Source organism: Sminthopsis crassicaudata, chromosome 6 (genome assembly GCF_048593235.1).
Source record: "Sminthopsis crassicaudata isolate SCR6 chromosome 6, ASM4859323v1, whole genome shotgun sequence".
In the NCBI taxonomy this organism is placed as follows: Eukaryota; Metazoa; Chordata; class Mammalia; order Dasyuromorphia; family Dasyuridae; genus Sminthopsis; species Sminthopsis crassicaudata.
In genome coordinates, this window is record NC_133622.1 from 18,958,067 (window position 1) to 18,976,013 (window position 17,947).

General features: G+C 34.2%; 1 protein-coding gene across 1 annotated transcript in view; it reads left to right on the forward strand.

Moving 5' to 3' along the window:
* LOC141547220 (polyserase-2-like) overlaps positions 1 to 17,947 on the forward strand; it is a 262,636-nt gene that overhangs the window by 150,026 nt on the left and 94,663 nt on the right. Inside the window, exon 3 of the mRNA XM_074275668.1 lies at positions 6,821 to 6,929. The gene's annotated coding sequence lies outside the window, so the exon portion shown is untranslated. The remainder of the gene's footprint in view (positions 1 to 6,820; positions 6,930 to 17,947) is intronic.

Genomic DNA, 17,947 nt, shown 5'->3' on the forward strand with positions numbered 1-17,947 from the left:
ATTAGTTTCCCAGTTTTCCCACATCCCCTCCAACATTCATCATTATCTTTTCCTGTCAATTTGTGAGGTGTGTAGTAGTACCTGGAGTTGTTTTAATTTGCATTTCTTTGCATTTCTCTTATCAGTAGTGATTTAGAGCACCTTTACATATTAGAAATGGTTTCAATTTCTCCATCTGAAAATTATCTGTTCATATCCTTTGACCATTTATCAATTGGGGAATGATTTATTGAATAGCATCTTTATAAGGAAGATGTTCCTCATATCTAATCCTGATAATCTATAAGAAGCAGCTAGATGGGGCATTGAAGAGACTGTCTGGTTTGAAGTCAGGAAGAAATGGGATCAAATATAGCCTCAGGTGACTCTTTACTTGTCTCTGGGCAAGTCACTGAAGTCTCACTTTCCTTATCTTAAAATGAGAATAATAATATTATTTCATAGGAGAATTATGAAGATCAAATGAAAATATTTGTAAAGTACTTGTGTTTATCCTTTGTTCTCACCTTGACATTGGAGAGGTGATGTCATGGCATGCAAATGAATTGGATTTAAGTGAGGGAGGGCTGTACAAAGTCATTTGAGTGCAGTGGCAAGACATAGATCAGAATGATTGGAGATGGCCCTGGATTCAGTGGGAGACCTTGACCTTGATAAGTGCAATCTTTAACAGATCTCACTCAATTTGACTGAAACAACTCCCGATTAGTGCTTAAGGCTAGATCTGTAAAGCACTTAGCACAGTGTCTAACACATGGTAGGTGCTATATAAAAGTTGCTGTTATTATTATTCCTATATTTATCTTCTGGAATTAAGCTAAATAAATTCAATTCTTTTTTTTCCATGTGACAGCTCTTGAAATTCTTAAAGAAAATACTTTTGTCATCCCCTAAATATCATTTTATGTTCTGGTTGCAATTAGCATGATTTCCTAGCCTTTGATTATCCTGGTTAATACACTCGGGATCTTCTCCAAATCACTAGTATCCCTTCTAAAACTCAATATTCCAAGTAGTAATTACCAGGGATTATCATTGCCCCCATCACAGATACTCCACCACTCAAAGCACCATAAGATTCTAGCTTTTGTTCTGGGGAGTATGTGGGGGAGGTAGGATTCAAAAACACACCTGCCATATCACTCTTTTCATTTATATTGAACATGCAAAAAAAATCTTTCTTCAAATGAACTTCTGCGTAATTCTATCTCCCCCATTTTGTGCTTGAGAAGTTTTTCAACACATATAAGATTTCTTACTAATCTCTAATAGCTCACATTTAAGTGGATTATGCTTGAAATTGTTGTATTCCACTTACCTCTGTCTCTTAGAATCCCACACTTAAGAGTTGTATTAAATTGCCATCTACAACATCGGCCTTTCACTATCCTCTACAACTACCAAATCTTCCCACCTGATATGATTTTGCCATTTAAAAAATATTCTTACATGTGTATATACTTCAATATACTTAGATGCATATGTGTTGTTTCTCACAGTAAATTGTAAGTATCTCAATAATGGGAACTGGTTTGTTGTTATAGCTCCAAGTGCATGAATTTAATGTTTACTTGTATTTTTTGTAATTGCTTGTGGACATAGTTTCTAGTAGACTTTATTTTTTGCTTTGTTTTTTTGGCTTGAAAGCACTATTATTTTATGAATGTATAATTCCTACATGATTTTATTTAGATAGTTATTACTGATGAGGGAGTGAGAGAGCATATAAAACAATTAAAAGGAATCCTATATTTCTTGAAAAAAAAATAGATGTCCTTTGTAGGTTCATAGTATTTCATACACAATATCTCTCTTCAACAATTTTGAATTAAAAATAATGTATGTCCTTTGCATTGTATATATGAGGAAATGGAGAGTCAGCATACTTACACAGTTAATATGTGACCAGGCAAGCACCTGAGACTCTTGTTTTTATATTCCAAAGCCTTTGTCCTCAGAACTTTTCCATTACATCAAACCTTTTTTCTTTTTCTTTGAAAGCTACTCTCAAAAACCTTTGTACCAATCCTAGCACCTCAGGACAGATGTCCTATTTGATCTAGCAAAATTTTTAGTCATATGGACCCTTAACTACAAGGGCTTAATTAACATTCAGCAATATGTAGACTTCTCTCAGTGTGATTTAGAATGACTAAGTCAGATCTTCAGTAAGAACCAAAAAGGACCTACTAATAGCAAAGTGGCAATGCTGCTTAAGGTTACCACCTATGATCAAATTCTCACTCTATTTCTGACTAAATTTTTACTTTAGGCAAGTCTCTCTAAGGCTCATTTTCCCTCTCTGCACAATGGTAATAGCAATACCTCCTTCTGCCTTCGTCATTGTGAAAATAAATTGAAGTGATATGTGTAAAGAACTTTAAATCTTTCAGGCACTCTATAAATACCAGCTGCTATTATTATTATTTTCTATCATCTCATTATTCTTATTTTCTCTTCCTGTGTGTGATGATAAATGAAATATGTCTATGAATTGTGTCTATGATATATTTACTCCTTTTTTATTCCTAAATCTTTAGCCAGCAGGGTTTGTGAAGTTCTTTAAATAATATAGAACCTTTTTGAATTAACCTGAGAGGATTACATAGTGATTACTACATAGCCATTTAAGCCATCAGAAGATAATAGATTTAGAGTTTACAGGACTTAGAACATATGCTCTGAGTCCAATTTACCACCACCATAGATAAGGAAACTGAGGATCATAGAGTAAAAGTGGTTTGTCCACGCCATGCACAAGTGTTCAGAGGCCCTCTTTGAACCCAGATCCTCTAACATCAGAGTTAGTATTCAAATGGCTTAGATACAATCTTGAATTATTTTTTTTTTCCCTGTACTAGTTTTTTCATATTGTTTCCCAGAACGCTTATTTGAAAGGGAAAAAAAATATCCCAGTAAACTGAAGGGGGGATAAAAGTTAATTTCAATTTTCTTCTCATTCCAAGACTATAACAAAATTATAATGATAAAATGAAAATGGTTACAGGACCAGAAATCAAAGCTGCTGCAAGAGAAATGTGAAACAGAAGGGAAGGAAATCAAAGAGAGGCACAGGAGGAAGTATACCAGATGGTAAAGAGGCATATTGGTTCTAAAAAACATTACCTGATAGCTACTTAATTTTAGTCAATGATACTGAAACCACTGATTTAAAAAAAAAAAAAAAAAAAAAAAAAAAAGGTTACTTTTAACTTAAAGTTCTCTGATATGTGGATGAAGTACTAATTGAAAAATGAAAATTTATATTTTGTTTTATAGAACAGGAAGTGACCTTGGCAATAATAGCCAAATTCCTTCCTGATCTTGAATCTTCATTATAAATGGCATTTCAGGAAACCACTGCTTTTTGTTTTAAAAAAATTCAAAGAAAATCAGAAAATAAGATTTCTTAAAATGCCTGGTCCAGTGCCAAAGGTTCTCTTTTAGGTCTGAAATACATTGCACAAATATTACATTCATTTCTGAAAAACATTTTTTTTCAATTTCATTTTTCTTCCCTGATCCATTGGGCAATTTTTTTTTAGCATTCAGTGTATTGCCCCCAAAGAGTATGAAAGGAGAAAAAAGTTATGATGACATCCTGATTCAAGCTTCCTTATACAAAGGTTTCAATAGGAGTCATCATAATGGATCGGGTAGCATCTGCTAGCTCAGTGGTACAAGATTTTGTTTTTCATTCAACCTTCATAGTTCATTGTTACTGGCTTTCCTCAAAAGATACTTCCTGGACTAATCTTTAGTCTGAAAATTCGTTTGAAATACATTCAGAAAACCAGGGGATGAATAAATAAGTAAACACATGAATGAATGACTCATTAGTGAACGAAAAATTAACAAACTACTGAGAAGTAAAGGCATGAGGAAGGATTCAAAGACAAGTCTTGCTTTTTACTATTTACTTCTGTCACTTATCAATAAAAGTCAGCGAATTTCACGTTTTAGAGGAAAAAGAGGACTTAGAAGTTGTGTGGTCCAAACTATACATTTAAAAAATAAGATCAATCCTCTCTATTACTGGCCATGCAGTATTTATTTAAAGACTTCCAATGAAAATAAGCTCAAGAGAGCCCATTCCATTTTCAAATTGTTTTAGTTTGAAAGAATTAATTCTCTTTCCCCTTGACCCTGCTGCCCCTTTTTGCACAAGAATTTACCTCTCTCCAATATCTATCTGTTCATTCTTCTTAGTTCTCTATAGTTTTGGAGAAGCAAAACAAAAGAAAACAATTAACTTCCATCTGAATACTTTTCAATATTTGAAGACAGGTATTATATCCCACCTCCTGAATATTCATTTACCTTGGCTAGGTATCCTTAGTTCTTTAAGTGATTCCTCCTATGGCACAGTCTTATTCTCTTGGGAATATACAGATTATGAATATACTCTGATCATGGCAGAGTACAGTGGGTCAGTTACCCTGCTTTTATCTAAATAGTATATATCTTAAATTCAGTTTAAGATTAAATTATACACATATACGTTATATTGTATTGCATCACATCATACCATATTATATATAAAATTATCATATAATTTTATATATTTTTCCTATTTTTGGCATCCTATTGTTCATTCATTGTTTTCAATTTACTCAACCCCCCAGATTTGTATTTTTTTTTCTCATGTACCATTGTCTCTATCTTCATCTTATCCTATACTCTCGGAATAATTCTTTTTGAAGAATTTTGTCATAAGCAGAAAGTTTCCCTACTTAAGAACACATAAGAGAAGCAGTGATCATTTGCCTTCAGAATCCTTTCTGTTCAACTACAGAAGAGCTCTGGAAAGTTAGTCTCATAGTTGTTGATATTTACTTAATAGAATTCAAAGAGTTCAAGATAACTGTTTACATAGCCAAATATAAGATTCATATAAACTCTGATAACATCATTAATAATACAACCAAGGAGATTCTATTTTTGTATGTTCATATTTTATAAAATGTTTAATATGATACTCCAAAACTAGTAACAAGACTCCAGCGTCCCAGGAACGAGCCAAAAAATAGGATGTAGGGGTCATAACAACTCTGGAAAATGTTACAGAATTTATATAGAGGAAGACTTTTAAAGTTTTTTTAATGGCTCTACTCAAGATACTTAACAGTAACCTGTTAACTGTCATCTTGCGGACCGGAGTATTAAGAAATAACAATGCTCCCAAAATACTAATTTACTTTCCCTCCTTCCTCATGGTTTATGATAGAGCCTTAGTTACTAACTTATTCTTCAGATACGCTGGAAAATCCCTGTGACTGAACTGAAACTTCTTGCTGTGAGAGCGATAGTGTCTTTCAAATTGTGTCATTGCAAAGATGTAACATGAAAAAGTCTGAGCTGTCCTTAGGAAATTTGGGTTTCTTACATCAGAATTTTCTGATTCTTTTTCTAAACCAATTTATTTATTCTTTTTGGGAAAGCTAAAATTTTGGTGTAGAGCAAGGTAGCCATTTCATCCTCACCTAACTGATATTAACATTCTATACTTTCTCAAATGGTTTTTTTTGCATGTTATATTTCCCTAATAAAATATAATTTTTTTGAGGGCAGGAACCATTCCCTCCCCAGAATTTTTTCCTCTATCTAGTGTCTAGCATATAGTAGACATTTAATAAAGTTTTTTTTGGATTGGAGTGTGGGTCCCAATTCCCAAGTTTATGATGTTATCTTATTACCTTCTTTACTCCCAGAACAAATTGTACCTCTGCCATTTTGCAGTAGAAAGGGATTTTTCAATTAAAAACATTTTGAATATATTGGCTTTTATTCAATCAGCCTGTTTTTATTTAGTTTCTCCTATGTATCGAGTACAGATATAAAAGTATAAAGAGTAAAACAGTCTCTCTTTAAAAGAAGCTTATATTCTAATAAGGGAGACAGAAAGTATATATAAAAACATACAGTGCAAAAATAAAATTAATACATACATGTAGTATATTAGCCTTATTTATTATGCCCATTTATTCCCAGTTTATGGATAACTTCTCAGATTCTCATTCTTTGACACTTTAAAAAGTGATGCATACATTTTTATGTCCCTAGCATATTATGCTTAGGAATAATTTATCCCTTAATATGGTATCCCTTTAATTTCCCCTTTCCCCTTCTGTAGCGAGCTGTTGTCTCCAGAAGCTGCCGATCGCTCTCTAGGAAGAGATCTGCTGTGTCTACTCAAATCTTTTGGACAGATTCTTCTTCCTGTAGTGAACCGTTGTCTCCAGGCAGTTGCTGTTAACTCTTGTCCAGAGAAGTGACTTCCCTTCCTTCAGAGAGCCGACTTCCCTTCCTGCAGAGAGCTGCGTCAAGCCAGATGTAGTGCAGAGTCTTTTCCTCTTTGACTCTTGTCCTTCTCCAGTACAATCTGCTCTCCAGGCCCAATGTTGTGTCTTTTATCCTCCCAGAGAATGGGCGTGGGATAATGCAAGGGCTTCTGGGAAGAACCACTTCAGCCAATGAGCTTGCTCCTTCTATCAAGTCAACCTGAGTTCTCACCTTGTAATTGTCCAGAAAACCTGAATTCTCACCTTGTCACTGTCCAGACAACCTGAGTTCTCACCTAGCAATCCCAACACCCTTCTTCCCATTTTCTCCTATTTTGACAATTGAGTAAAATATATTTCTCTACTTCAGTCTCTTTGTACCTTTCTTTTGACTAGTTTATGTGAAAATAAAATTTGAATGTTAGTTTATTCCCTAACTTCCCTCTTCCTTGTCTCCTTGAGTACTCTGGCTAGTTAAAACAAATTTTCCTAAGCTCCTCCCTGACTCCTTTCTCTCCTACTCAATTCTTTTTTTACAGATCATCACTCCTAATAGAATCACTCCAAAACTTCATCTAACTGGACTCCCCTCTAAATCTGTAATGACATGAAGACTCAAAAGAAATGTATATCATCTCACACTTGAATGTAAGTAGTTTACCTTTGTTTAATCCCTTATCATTGTTTATAGTTTATCTTATTTATATTTTGTTTCACTACTTTGCATTTCAGAGTTTCTATGCAACTAGTTTCTTCACCAGAATGTTTGGAAGTTCTAAATTTCATTAAAGATCCATTTTTACTGTCTTGTGGCATAATACTCAGTCTAGACAGGTTGCTTATTCTTGGCTGCAAACCTACATTGTTTGCCTTCTAGAGTATCATAATTCAAGTTCTCCAACTGTTGCAAGGATTGCTTTCTGGCCTATTTTTGTATCCTCCAAGGTTAGTATAGTGTCTGATATATGGTAGGTACTTAATAAACATTTATTATTTGGTGGCTGATTTGTGTGATAGTGACTGTGGCTCCTCAATATATTAATTCTTTCTGTCTGTTTCTGTAAAAAATTTTTCTTTGATCTAGAAGCTCTATACTTTGGCTATGATGTTCCTCAGAGTTTTCCTATTGGGATTTCTTTCAGGACCTGTCCAGTGGGACTCTCGTTTCTACCTTACATTCTGTCTTTAAGATATCTTGGAGCCATAATTTATGGTATCTAGAAATAGAAAGTGTAACCTTTTCATCATCATGGTATATAGTTTACCTGAAGATTCTTTTTTGTTTTAAAAAAAGTAAAATTTAAAACTAAATATGAAATAAGAAAAAAATAGGAAAAAAAAACAGAAAAGAAAAAACAAACAAAAAAAAATTGCCATGTATGCAGCAGAACATCAGGGAGAATTCAAAATATGTAATGTTAAATTTACATTTCAAGAAAGCATATATAATAATAGAAGAGATTATATATTCATGACAGGTCATCTCTTCTTTGCTGCCTTGTTGGTTATTCTTTTGTTTCCAGGTTTTTTAATTTTTTTTTTTCACATTTCCATATTTTTTACATTATTCTTTTTTTTCCCCTTTCATTCTTCCCACTTCCTCCAAGCAGGCTAGAGTTAAGCACAGGCATATTTACTAATATGTTAATATATGTACACCCTCCACAATATAATACATATATACACATTCATGAATCTACCTGCATATACATATAAACATACATACATAGTTACACATATATAGATATACATCTAAAACAATATTGATATGATGGACTTGTAGTGTATTCAATCTACTAATTGAACCTTTAAATTTCACTTTGAGATCAATGATTGCTAGCCCTACTTTTCTTTTTCCTAATGAATTCTACTTCTGATCTTTATTACAGTGTTTATTTTTACTTATTTATTTCCTACCACTGCTTACCTAACGATTGTTAAAATTTTTCTCCTTGTTCTATTTTCTGGGTGAGTTGTTATAGCAATGAGATACTTTAGTTTTTCTTTTTCTTTTTTCTTCAATTTGTGGCTTTGGTAAACTCATTTCCATGGCTTCATGGAGTCATAGTTTTCCCTTTGCACCACTCTAATTTTCAAGAAATTGTTTTTTTGGGCATGGTTTTATACGTTTTATACTAAGCTAATTCCCTTTCTAATCCTTCCATAGTTCTCCTTTCTTTTCCATCTTTCCCATATTTCTTTTATTCCATTTATTTAACACACACACACACATACACACACATACACACACACACACACATTCAATCTTTTTTAAAATTTACTTCATCTCTTGTAGGAGTTCTAGTTGAGCTGATTTCCCAGCTGGGATTTTCTCTGAGGATTTGAATGTAGAAGTTTAAAACCCATTTTCTTCTTCTGGATTAGTATCTTGAGCTTCCTTACTACCATAATAGCTTTTTATGGTGGGATTCTTTTTTGTTTGTTTATTCATTTACCTCATAATATGACGATGCCAAAGCTGGGCTGTACTGATCTTTTGGATGGAAGGTTGATCACGTTGCTGCTTTCGTATTATTGAGTGTTGTATTATTGTGGGATCTCAGGGACAGAATGGAGACCTGCAGGCTTTCACAACTAACAAAGTAATAATCTGGAAAAAGTCTGATTTCTTTCCCTGTGATTCAAACTCTCTAAGTTCCTGACCTCAGTTTGGATCTGTGCAAGACTATTAGAGTCAGCCTGTATGAGTTAGTTTAATCCTGACAAATCAATGAAGTGCAATCATTACTTTCATTTTACAAACAGTGAGACAGAAGTTGAGAGAGGTTAAATGTCTATATCAGAAGTACACAGCTCATAAGTGTGTGAGACAAAATTTGAAGTTAAGTATTACTGATTAACTTAAGCACTTATCCCATAGGCCACCCAACTGCCTCTGGACTTCGGTTTTCAGAGCATTCATCTTTCTTATTTTAAGGTCTTTGCCAGCTCGACATTAGGAGTCAGTGACTAATTCCTAATGTGAGAAAACTTCAGTTTAAAAATAACTAAAAATAAAAATTTACATGGAAGTGCATTGCCAGCTCTATGTTTTATGAGCAACTTGATCTAATTAAAGCTAAAGAGAGACAAAGCTTTTAGCTTCCAGATTAATAAAGCGAAAAAGGCTTTGACTATCATAATGTTAATTTGAACCACTGAAAATAAAACCGCTCTATCTAAATAGTAATTCTTGTTGTTGTGCCTACTGACTGATTGGAGGGATATTGCAAATTTCTCAAATCTCAAGAGCCAGTCTTTGAAAATGGTGGAAATTTCTTTTTTAACTATGTTCAGTAAGATGGAAGAAGGGGAAATGCTTGTGTGCATATTGTGATTAATATACCTTGGATTAGTTTGACTGATTTACTGTTGAACTCTTTTACTGGGAGGAGACTCCATCAGCACTGAAATCTCTTAGTGTTGTGAGGGAGAATGAGTGTTTTGCAAGATTTAGCATTTTAGACAGAAATGAAAAGTCAAGACACCCATAGTTCATGGGTACATTTAAATGCACATAAAATACACATTTATAAATAAATAAAAATACACATGAAATGAATAAATAAAATACACATTTTATCAAGCATTCAAAGGCTTCCATGATTTCATTGATTTGAATGTTCCCTTCAACTACGCACATCACATGTGCATTTGTCTATCTTGTGTGACTTGTCCTTCTATAAATATGATTTATTCTGATATATATACATATTTATTTATATGTGCATGTATAAATATGTATATATGTATACATATAAACATATTTAAACTTATATAATATTAAATATTATTTTGCATTAATTATAACACAGTCAAATATATATAGTACATAAAAAATCTATAAGCCTTCAGATAAATTCCAGCCTAGTTCCTGTTCTACTTAGCAGAAATGTCTATGATATCACACATGCACATATCTCTGTATATAAATATATAAATATTGATGTGATGGGTATATATGTGTATGTCTCTATATCCATATCTATATGTGTTTTTGGGCATTTGATTGGTGAGCCAAGAGAGCCACACTACTCATTCTCTTGAGAGGAACTTAATTGGAGAGGACTTCTGTCTCCAATAATATCTTCCACTGGTAAACTTGGAAAAGTCAGAAGGCTTTAACTCCTCCTTAGAATTCTAGTGTTCTCCCTGGAATACCATCATAACTGCTGAACTCAGTGTCCTCCATAGCTGATGACAGTGTCTTCGTCAGGAATAGACAGGAGAGGCTGCTTCAGAGCCCTACAGGGAGCCCAGCAGAAAGGGCTTAAGGGAAACTCCATAAATGATCTTCCAATAAACTATGTGCTTCTAACTTGAGCCTACTTTCCCCTGGACCATTCTTAATGTCCTTCCACTGTGATAAACCAGTCAGAGTTTGTGTACTGTTGCAACACTTTTGGCAACCTAAGATGGCAGCATAGCATGATACAGTAGCAGACTAGGATGTTGTGGGAGAATTTGTTCTTCTGCATATTGTATTACTATATATTATATGATATTATACAATTTATCTTCTGATAGAATCAAAAATATTTGACAAATATATACATATATCTATATACCCATACATATATATAAATACGCATATACATACAACATATATATAATATACATATTCATACACACACACACACACACACACACACACACACACACACACATATATATCAAGAGAGAAGTTAAGAATTTTTTAGATAGAGGAAAAGAATACCAGCTGACAAAATGGTTACTAACCTATTAACACATAGATGCCACTTTTTGTTATGTATTCAAGAGGATCCAGTGTAAAAAAAGAAAGGCTTCATATATCATCTAAACTTAGATCCTTATTGCAGCATTTTTAAAAAATACTAAAGAAATGTTAACCAACAACCAACTACCCACTGATTGGGGATTAGCTAAAAAATGTCATATACGAATATATTAATTCTCAATTAGTAAGAACAATGAATGTGGTGAAGTAGTTTCAATATTTCACTTTTCCATTGGAATGAGATAAATGATTATAATTTACATATAATTATAAGTTCTAATAGAGCAAATCTGAATAATGTGACCATTTCATGGAATTTGTTATTCACACTAATCAGGATCTATGGAATAGCACTGTGTCTTAAGAAATGATAAATATAGAAATTTAAGGTAAGGAAAAATTTGTATCAATTCATGCAAATTAAATTAAGAGGAATAATGATTATAAGTTAGTCAGTGAGTCAATAAACATTTATTAAGCATCTATGTATTCTTAGCAAAATGCTAAGTCCTGGGGATACAAAAATTATAAAAAAAGATAGTCCTCCTCTCAAGGAACTCAGAAGGTATACATTTGTAAATAGACTTATATTCTAAATATACATTGTCCTTGACATTTCTCTTTGCTTAAGATCAAGATTTTGCTGGAAGAAGAAGCTTCTTGGGAATTTTGTTCACTATGTTGTACAAATTCCACTATAAGCATTAATCTGTAAGAAATGATGAAAATCAGTTAATATTCATTAAATGTCTTTTATGTACCAGGCACTGATGTTACGAAGAGACAGTCCTTGTCCTCAATGACCTTACCCTCTCTTATTTTCAATTTTGAGCATATATACAGAAATTGCAGAATATTTATGACTAAATAAAGCCCATATATAAGATAAATGGAAAATTTGGAGGGATACAATCACAACTGCAGAATTCAGTCCTCTTGAGGGAGATAACACTTGAGATAGACTGAGGAGAGATGGTTCCAAGAGGAATAGGTTAAGAGTGAGAATATATAGGTATGGGTAAAGAGTATAAGTAGGATTGCAAAATTGGAATTGGATTTTTCTTTTTCCTTTATTTGCTTTGTGGCACAAATAGCTTTTGGGCATAAATAATTTTTTTGGAAATAGTGTCTTGTCATATTATTTTAGATTGGTATTTGTTATGATCTTTGTAGTATTTATTTGGTGGTCCTAAGTATACTTGATTGAAAAATGTCTCAGTGGTAGTCAGTGATTTCTTAGTTTTTAAAATATGGTCTTCTCACTCCCTCCCTTTCTTCCTCCTTTCCTTCCTTCTGATTCTGTTCTAGAGGCAGTGCAAAGAGTTGTGGGAATCCCCCTTTTGGGTCAGAGGCACAGGTCCAACACAGGTGAAAGAATTCATGAACATGAAATATTAGTGGCAAAAAAAGGAAGTTTTATTGGCACTGAGAGGTCAGCTTTGCTAGGAGGACTGACTTCCTCAGTGGCAAGGTCCTGGCAGAGACATAACAAGAAGTTTTCACTGAAAAGAAGGTGTCTTCACAGCAGGCAAGAGTTCTGGTAGGCAACTGTCCCTTGGCAAAGCATAATTCCTACTCTGGACTTCTGCCAAAAAAATGAATCTAAAGTTGCCTTTTTTTATACCAAAGACTGAGACTGGGGTTCAATTAAATGAGATTCCTTCAATGTTGTCACTATCCCCAGGCCTAGATTTCCAGTTGAATGAGACCATTTAAGTTCCAGCTAAGTAGGAGTAGTCCTGGACTAATTTTCAGCAAAATGAAGCCATTTGTCTTGATTCTCTGAGGCGGGCCCCTCCCAGGAGAATTTCTCAGAGTTCACTCCAAAAGTCAAGGAGGACAGTTTCAGTGTTTACCCCCTTTATTTCTTCCTTCCCTTCTTTTTACTCTCTCTCCCTTCCTTTCTTCCTTCCTTCCTTCCTTCTTTCCTTTCTTCCTTCCTTCTTCCCTCCTTCCTTTTCTTCCTTCCTTCCTTCTTCCCTCCTTCCCTCTGTCCTTCCCTTTCTCCTTTTTTCTGCTGAAACACAAAAAAAATTACCTTTTGGGACTTAATTAGCTTCAAAAGCTGAGTCCTGCTTCCTGCTGTTTCTCCTTGCCCTCTCCCCCATACTTCATGGTATCTTTCTTCTTGTTAGAGCTACCTGACTCTTTTAGAGTACTAAAGTCCTCTATGGATTTAGCCTGCCAGTCAGGGGCAGACTCCCACCTCATGATGTATTATTCCCTTTCTCCTGGTAAATTGTGATTTCCACTAGGGAAATATTGTCTTTTCCCTTGTTAATGGTTAAAACCCCTTTCCTTGCTTACTATATGTCTCTTGAATCTATTTATTATTTACCCCTCCTGGTGTTTATTTTGCCTCTTCATTTTGTCTATAACCTCTTCTTTGAATTAATTAATAAGTGTTTTCTATATGTTAAACTCAGGGGACACAAATACAACAACAAAGACAGCATTTGCTTTATTGGAGCATACATATCAATGAGACAAACACATCAGATCTTTGTCACCAAAGTCTTGTAAGTTCCTGAGCATAGTGAATGGAGCTTTGGGGAAATAGAATGCCATATGCCATCTGAGAGCTATGGATGAGTTTATTTGATGGTGATTAAATGTTCCTAGAACTAGAGGGGACAGATTAAAGTTCATTAAGGTGAGATAGTTGCTGAAAATGAGGTAAGAAGTAAAAATGAGAATTAACTTTTCTGAGTTTTTTCCATTCAGAAAAAATGAATGATCCATTAGAAGAAAAGATACACAGATTGGAAGTACCACTGAGGCTTTTGCTGCTTCAAGAAGAATCTGAGGTGGGGAGGGGAAGGAATCATCTTTTTGTCTAGTTGTAACTCCAGAATTTTTGTTCTTTTTTTTTTTTTTTTTTTGTCCCGGGGCTACCTCTATCAAATTTGAGCCATACCTCAGGAAAAAGACTCCATGTAATAATATCTCACATCTCCCTTCTCATTTCTTGTTAAATTTCTCGAGAAAGCCGTAGAATTATTCTGGAATCAGCTCAAATGGACTTGTGAGAGCCAATTGTTAAAATTATTTGAGTATTTACATCCCAGAAATCAGTAAACTCTTAAGTTAGGGTTTGAAAGATTATTTTATTGATTGTTTAGACTTAAGAAAGTAAAGAAGACAATCTGAATTATGCAGATTAAATTGAAAAGCACTACATGCATACACTATTTTTCCAGAGTCTATTATTAAATATTTACCACATATATCTAGAAAGGACAAGTGCTGATGATAAGGTCGAGGTAGCAATATCTGGTTGAAAATAAACATAAGACAAATTCACAATAGCCATTCTCTTTCCCAAAAGGAAGAATGTTTTTTAGGAGAAGAGTTTACAGACAAAAAAAAAAAAAAAAGGCACAAGGAGTGGTCAATATGAAAGAGTTGGGAGTGAGGAAAAAGACAAGTTACCCTGGGGAACTCACAATTAACCAGGAGAAAGGAAGTACTCCATGAGATGGGAGAAAGCCATTGATTAAGAGATAAGACTAACAGAGTTAGCTAGAATACGGACAAAAGCACCATTAAAGGGAGAGTTCTATGCAGGAGAGAGGATAACCTTATAGGGGACTTAGTCCATAATAGAATTTACCAAAGATCTTCATGATAAACAGATATTTTATAGGGAAAATACAGCCTTGGGGTTTTTCAGTTGCAAATGGGAACTCTAAGGGAGGGTCAGGAGCCAAACCTGAAAGCTCAGAGGGAGGGGTGGATGGTACCTGGGAAAAGATACCTAATTAATTTCTCAAAAGTTTGAAGATACCCAGAGGTTAGGGGATGGACAGTGGGGATTGCTGAGGAGTTCTTTCCTAAATAGTCTGGGAATTTTCTGATAATAGAATGATCTGATAATAGCTTCTTCCTGACAGAGGAAGAGAGTAAGTAATATCAATACCATTTGTTTTCCCTCTCACTCTTTTCTTCACCTCACTTATTCTTCCCCTTCGCCTTTAGTTTCCTTAACCTTTTTTAAGAATCAGGAATATTGTGAGATCTTAACAAAAGACTGATTTTATGTATAGGAAGAATGCCAGTATTGACAGAGTTCAAGCCATAGGATTATAGATTTAGAGCTGCAAGAGCCTTTAGAAGTCATGTTTTCTAACCTCATTTTTTTAAAGTGAGAAAATAAGGCAGACAAAGAGCTTTGGCTAGTATTACACAAGTAAGAAGTAGGAGAGTAGGGGATGGATCATACATCCAAATTCTCCATCCTTTTCAACATACCCTACAGTTCCCCATTAATAAATCCAATTGATTTATCAAGGATATCACATTTTAATTACCAGGAGTTCAATCAATTTGTAGAGGGTCCAAAAACTTCCTTATCTTAGCACCCTCCCTATCCATCTATGTTCTCCACTACTGCCAATGGAGAAGCCTGCTGCAGAGGAACGACATCCATATTATATTTTGTTGTTTCCTAGAGGCCCATTTGCTGACCTTGAATGGCTCAGTCCTCGCCTTGTAGAATCAGTCCGGTACCAGACAGAAACTCACTGCCGGTATCATTTTTGAAAACTCATAGCTGCTCCCATTGGAGGAAATGATTCAAAATACCTCAAAATGGGAATACATTTACTGCAACTCCCACAACATGAAATTAAGTAATAGATCACACTTAATGAAGCACAGTCTGAGCCGCCTAATAATTCTCTAAGAATGCAAAATTGGTTTCCCCCAATTTTTTGCATTATACAAGCTTGAATTTATAAATAAGATTGCCATACAACAAAGTACATCCTAGTTTTATTATCTTACATTGTCACAGAATTGTGGGATTTGGCTTTTATTGAGGATGCATGCCCTCTTTCTTTCAAATTTATGACTTTAACAAAGCAAATCAAAAGTGCACATTTTTTTCTAAAAGTCTCTTCATTATCTTCTGAATAAAGACAGTCAAGAACATTTGTTTAAACAGCTTTAATATTAATAAAAGTCATTAGCTTGTGCTCCAGAGAATGATTTTAAAGAGTTCAAGATAACAAAGTACCATAAATCCTCTCAGCCCAGGTGTGACAAAGTCAGAGAAACAATACAAATCCTTTTCTTTATATGGGGGACAGAAAAGCAAATACAGGATATTATTTGGAAAAGCAAAAAAAAAAAAAATAAAAATAAAAAAATAAAGGAAATAAAAGTATTTGCCCTGTATCCTGATTTTATTTCTCCTTCTGCCTTTTTTTTTTCTATACTGTTCTGGTTTTGGCAGTGGTTTAATGATTCAGATGATGCAATGACTCTGGAAAAGTAAGATATTATAACCATTGTTTTATTAAAAAGGAAAATGGAATTAGAGGAACACAAAGAGCTTAAATGATGTTTTCCTGGTCTTAACCACTTGAAAGTGGACCAGAAGAACAACAAAACAATTTTCTCGCCCATTTACACTAAGTTTTTCTTTTCCAGACCACATTGCCTCTATCTTTTCTCAGATTCTATTTAGGAAATAATAATATATAATAATATCCTTTTAGGGATAGATATTACATATTAAATATATTTATCATTGTGTCTGTACTGACTTCCTTAAGTGTTTCTCTTTTTAATTCTTCTACTCTATTTATTTTTAATCTATCGCCTATAGTTAATGTGAAATGTCCATCTTTCCCCCTCTTTTCTTTCAAGAATAAACAAACTAGACACCGAGACATCCTTTTTCTTAAGTATTGATACTTCAAGGTCAGGAATCCAGCATTAATTCAATCACCTCAGCATCCTTGAAGATGAGGTAAACAGTGCTGGAATGCCAAAAGGGAAAGGGAGAAGCCTGGATGACCTGTGACAGTGAAAATATCATAATATGCATCTCAGGCACATCTTGTTCTTCCCTTAAGGGACAAACAAGAACATAATGTTTTCTTCTAATTAAGTGGACTGGAGGCTTCAGTTAATAAAAAGTCAGCTGAATGATGCAGACAGTGGCGAGCCCTGCCTCATACTCCTTTGCCACATATGAGGAACTGAAAACAAAATAGTGCACGGTAATTGTTGCTTTAGAAATTACATCAATAGTTCTGATTTAATTAAACAGAACCTGTAGGCGAAACTGCCTCCAGAGGTTGAAACTCCAGTACTGGCGTATGTTGCTATTTCTCTTTTAATTGACTCTCAATAACTCCCTTACTCTTCCATTTTCCAGAGCTTTGTTTAGCCTGGATGTCACAGAATAGGTGCCCTTTGACAGCATTTCCTCTGGAGAACAAATAATTTTTCATGCTATGTGGCTCTAAGCTTATATTATTTACAAATATTGTATTTACAAATATTATTTCATTGGATCTACCCATTAACCCTGAAAAGTATCATTATAATTCCATTTCAAAGGTGAGGAAAGTGAGGCAGGAAGAATTTGATGTGCCCAAGGTGGCACACTTAGTGCATCTTTGTGGTTGAAAATGAATTTGTTGTGACTCTGGGCAAGTCACTTAAGCCCACTTGCCTCAGGAAAAAAAAAATAAAAAATAAAAAAAAAAAAAGAAAATTAATTTGTATCTTCTTGAGTTTAGGCCTCCAGGCCCAGGGATCTCTTTACTGAGCTAGCAGCTGTGCTTTCTGAGGAAGAATCAAATCATTTGGTCCAGATGAAAAGAAGTATGTATTAGTGGGGAAAAAACAAAAACAACAAACTCTTCTCCTGGATGCATTATTACCTGAACAGCATATTAGGAAGAAATGAGAAGTGAGCTGGAATAAAGCCTAAAGAACATCAAATATTTGTTCTGTAGAAGGAAGAAAAAAGAAAAATTGTTAGAAGAAATTAAGTTATGCTAGTTTCACACTAGAGCTAAATCCCATTGAACTTTATTTTTATGATTAATTATAAATGCCAACTTCATTATACACATTAATATAACAGGACCATATTTCAGCTTTTGAATAT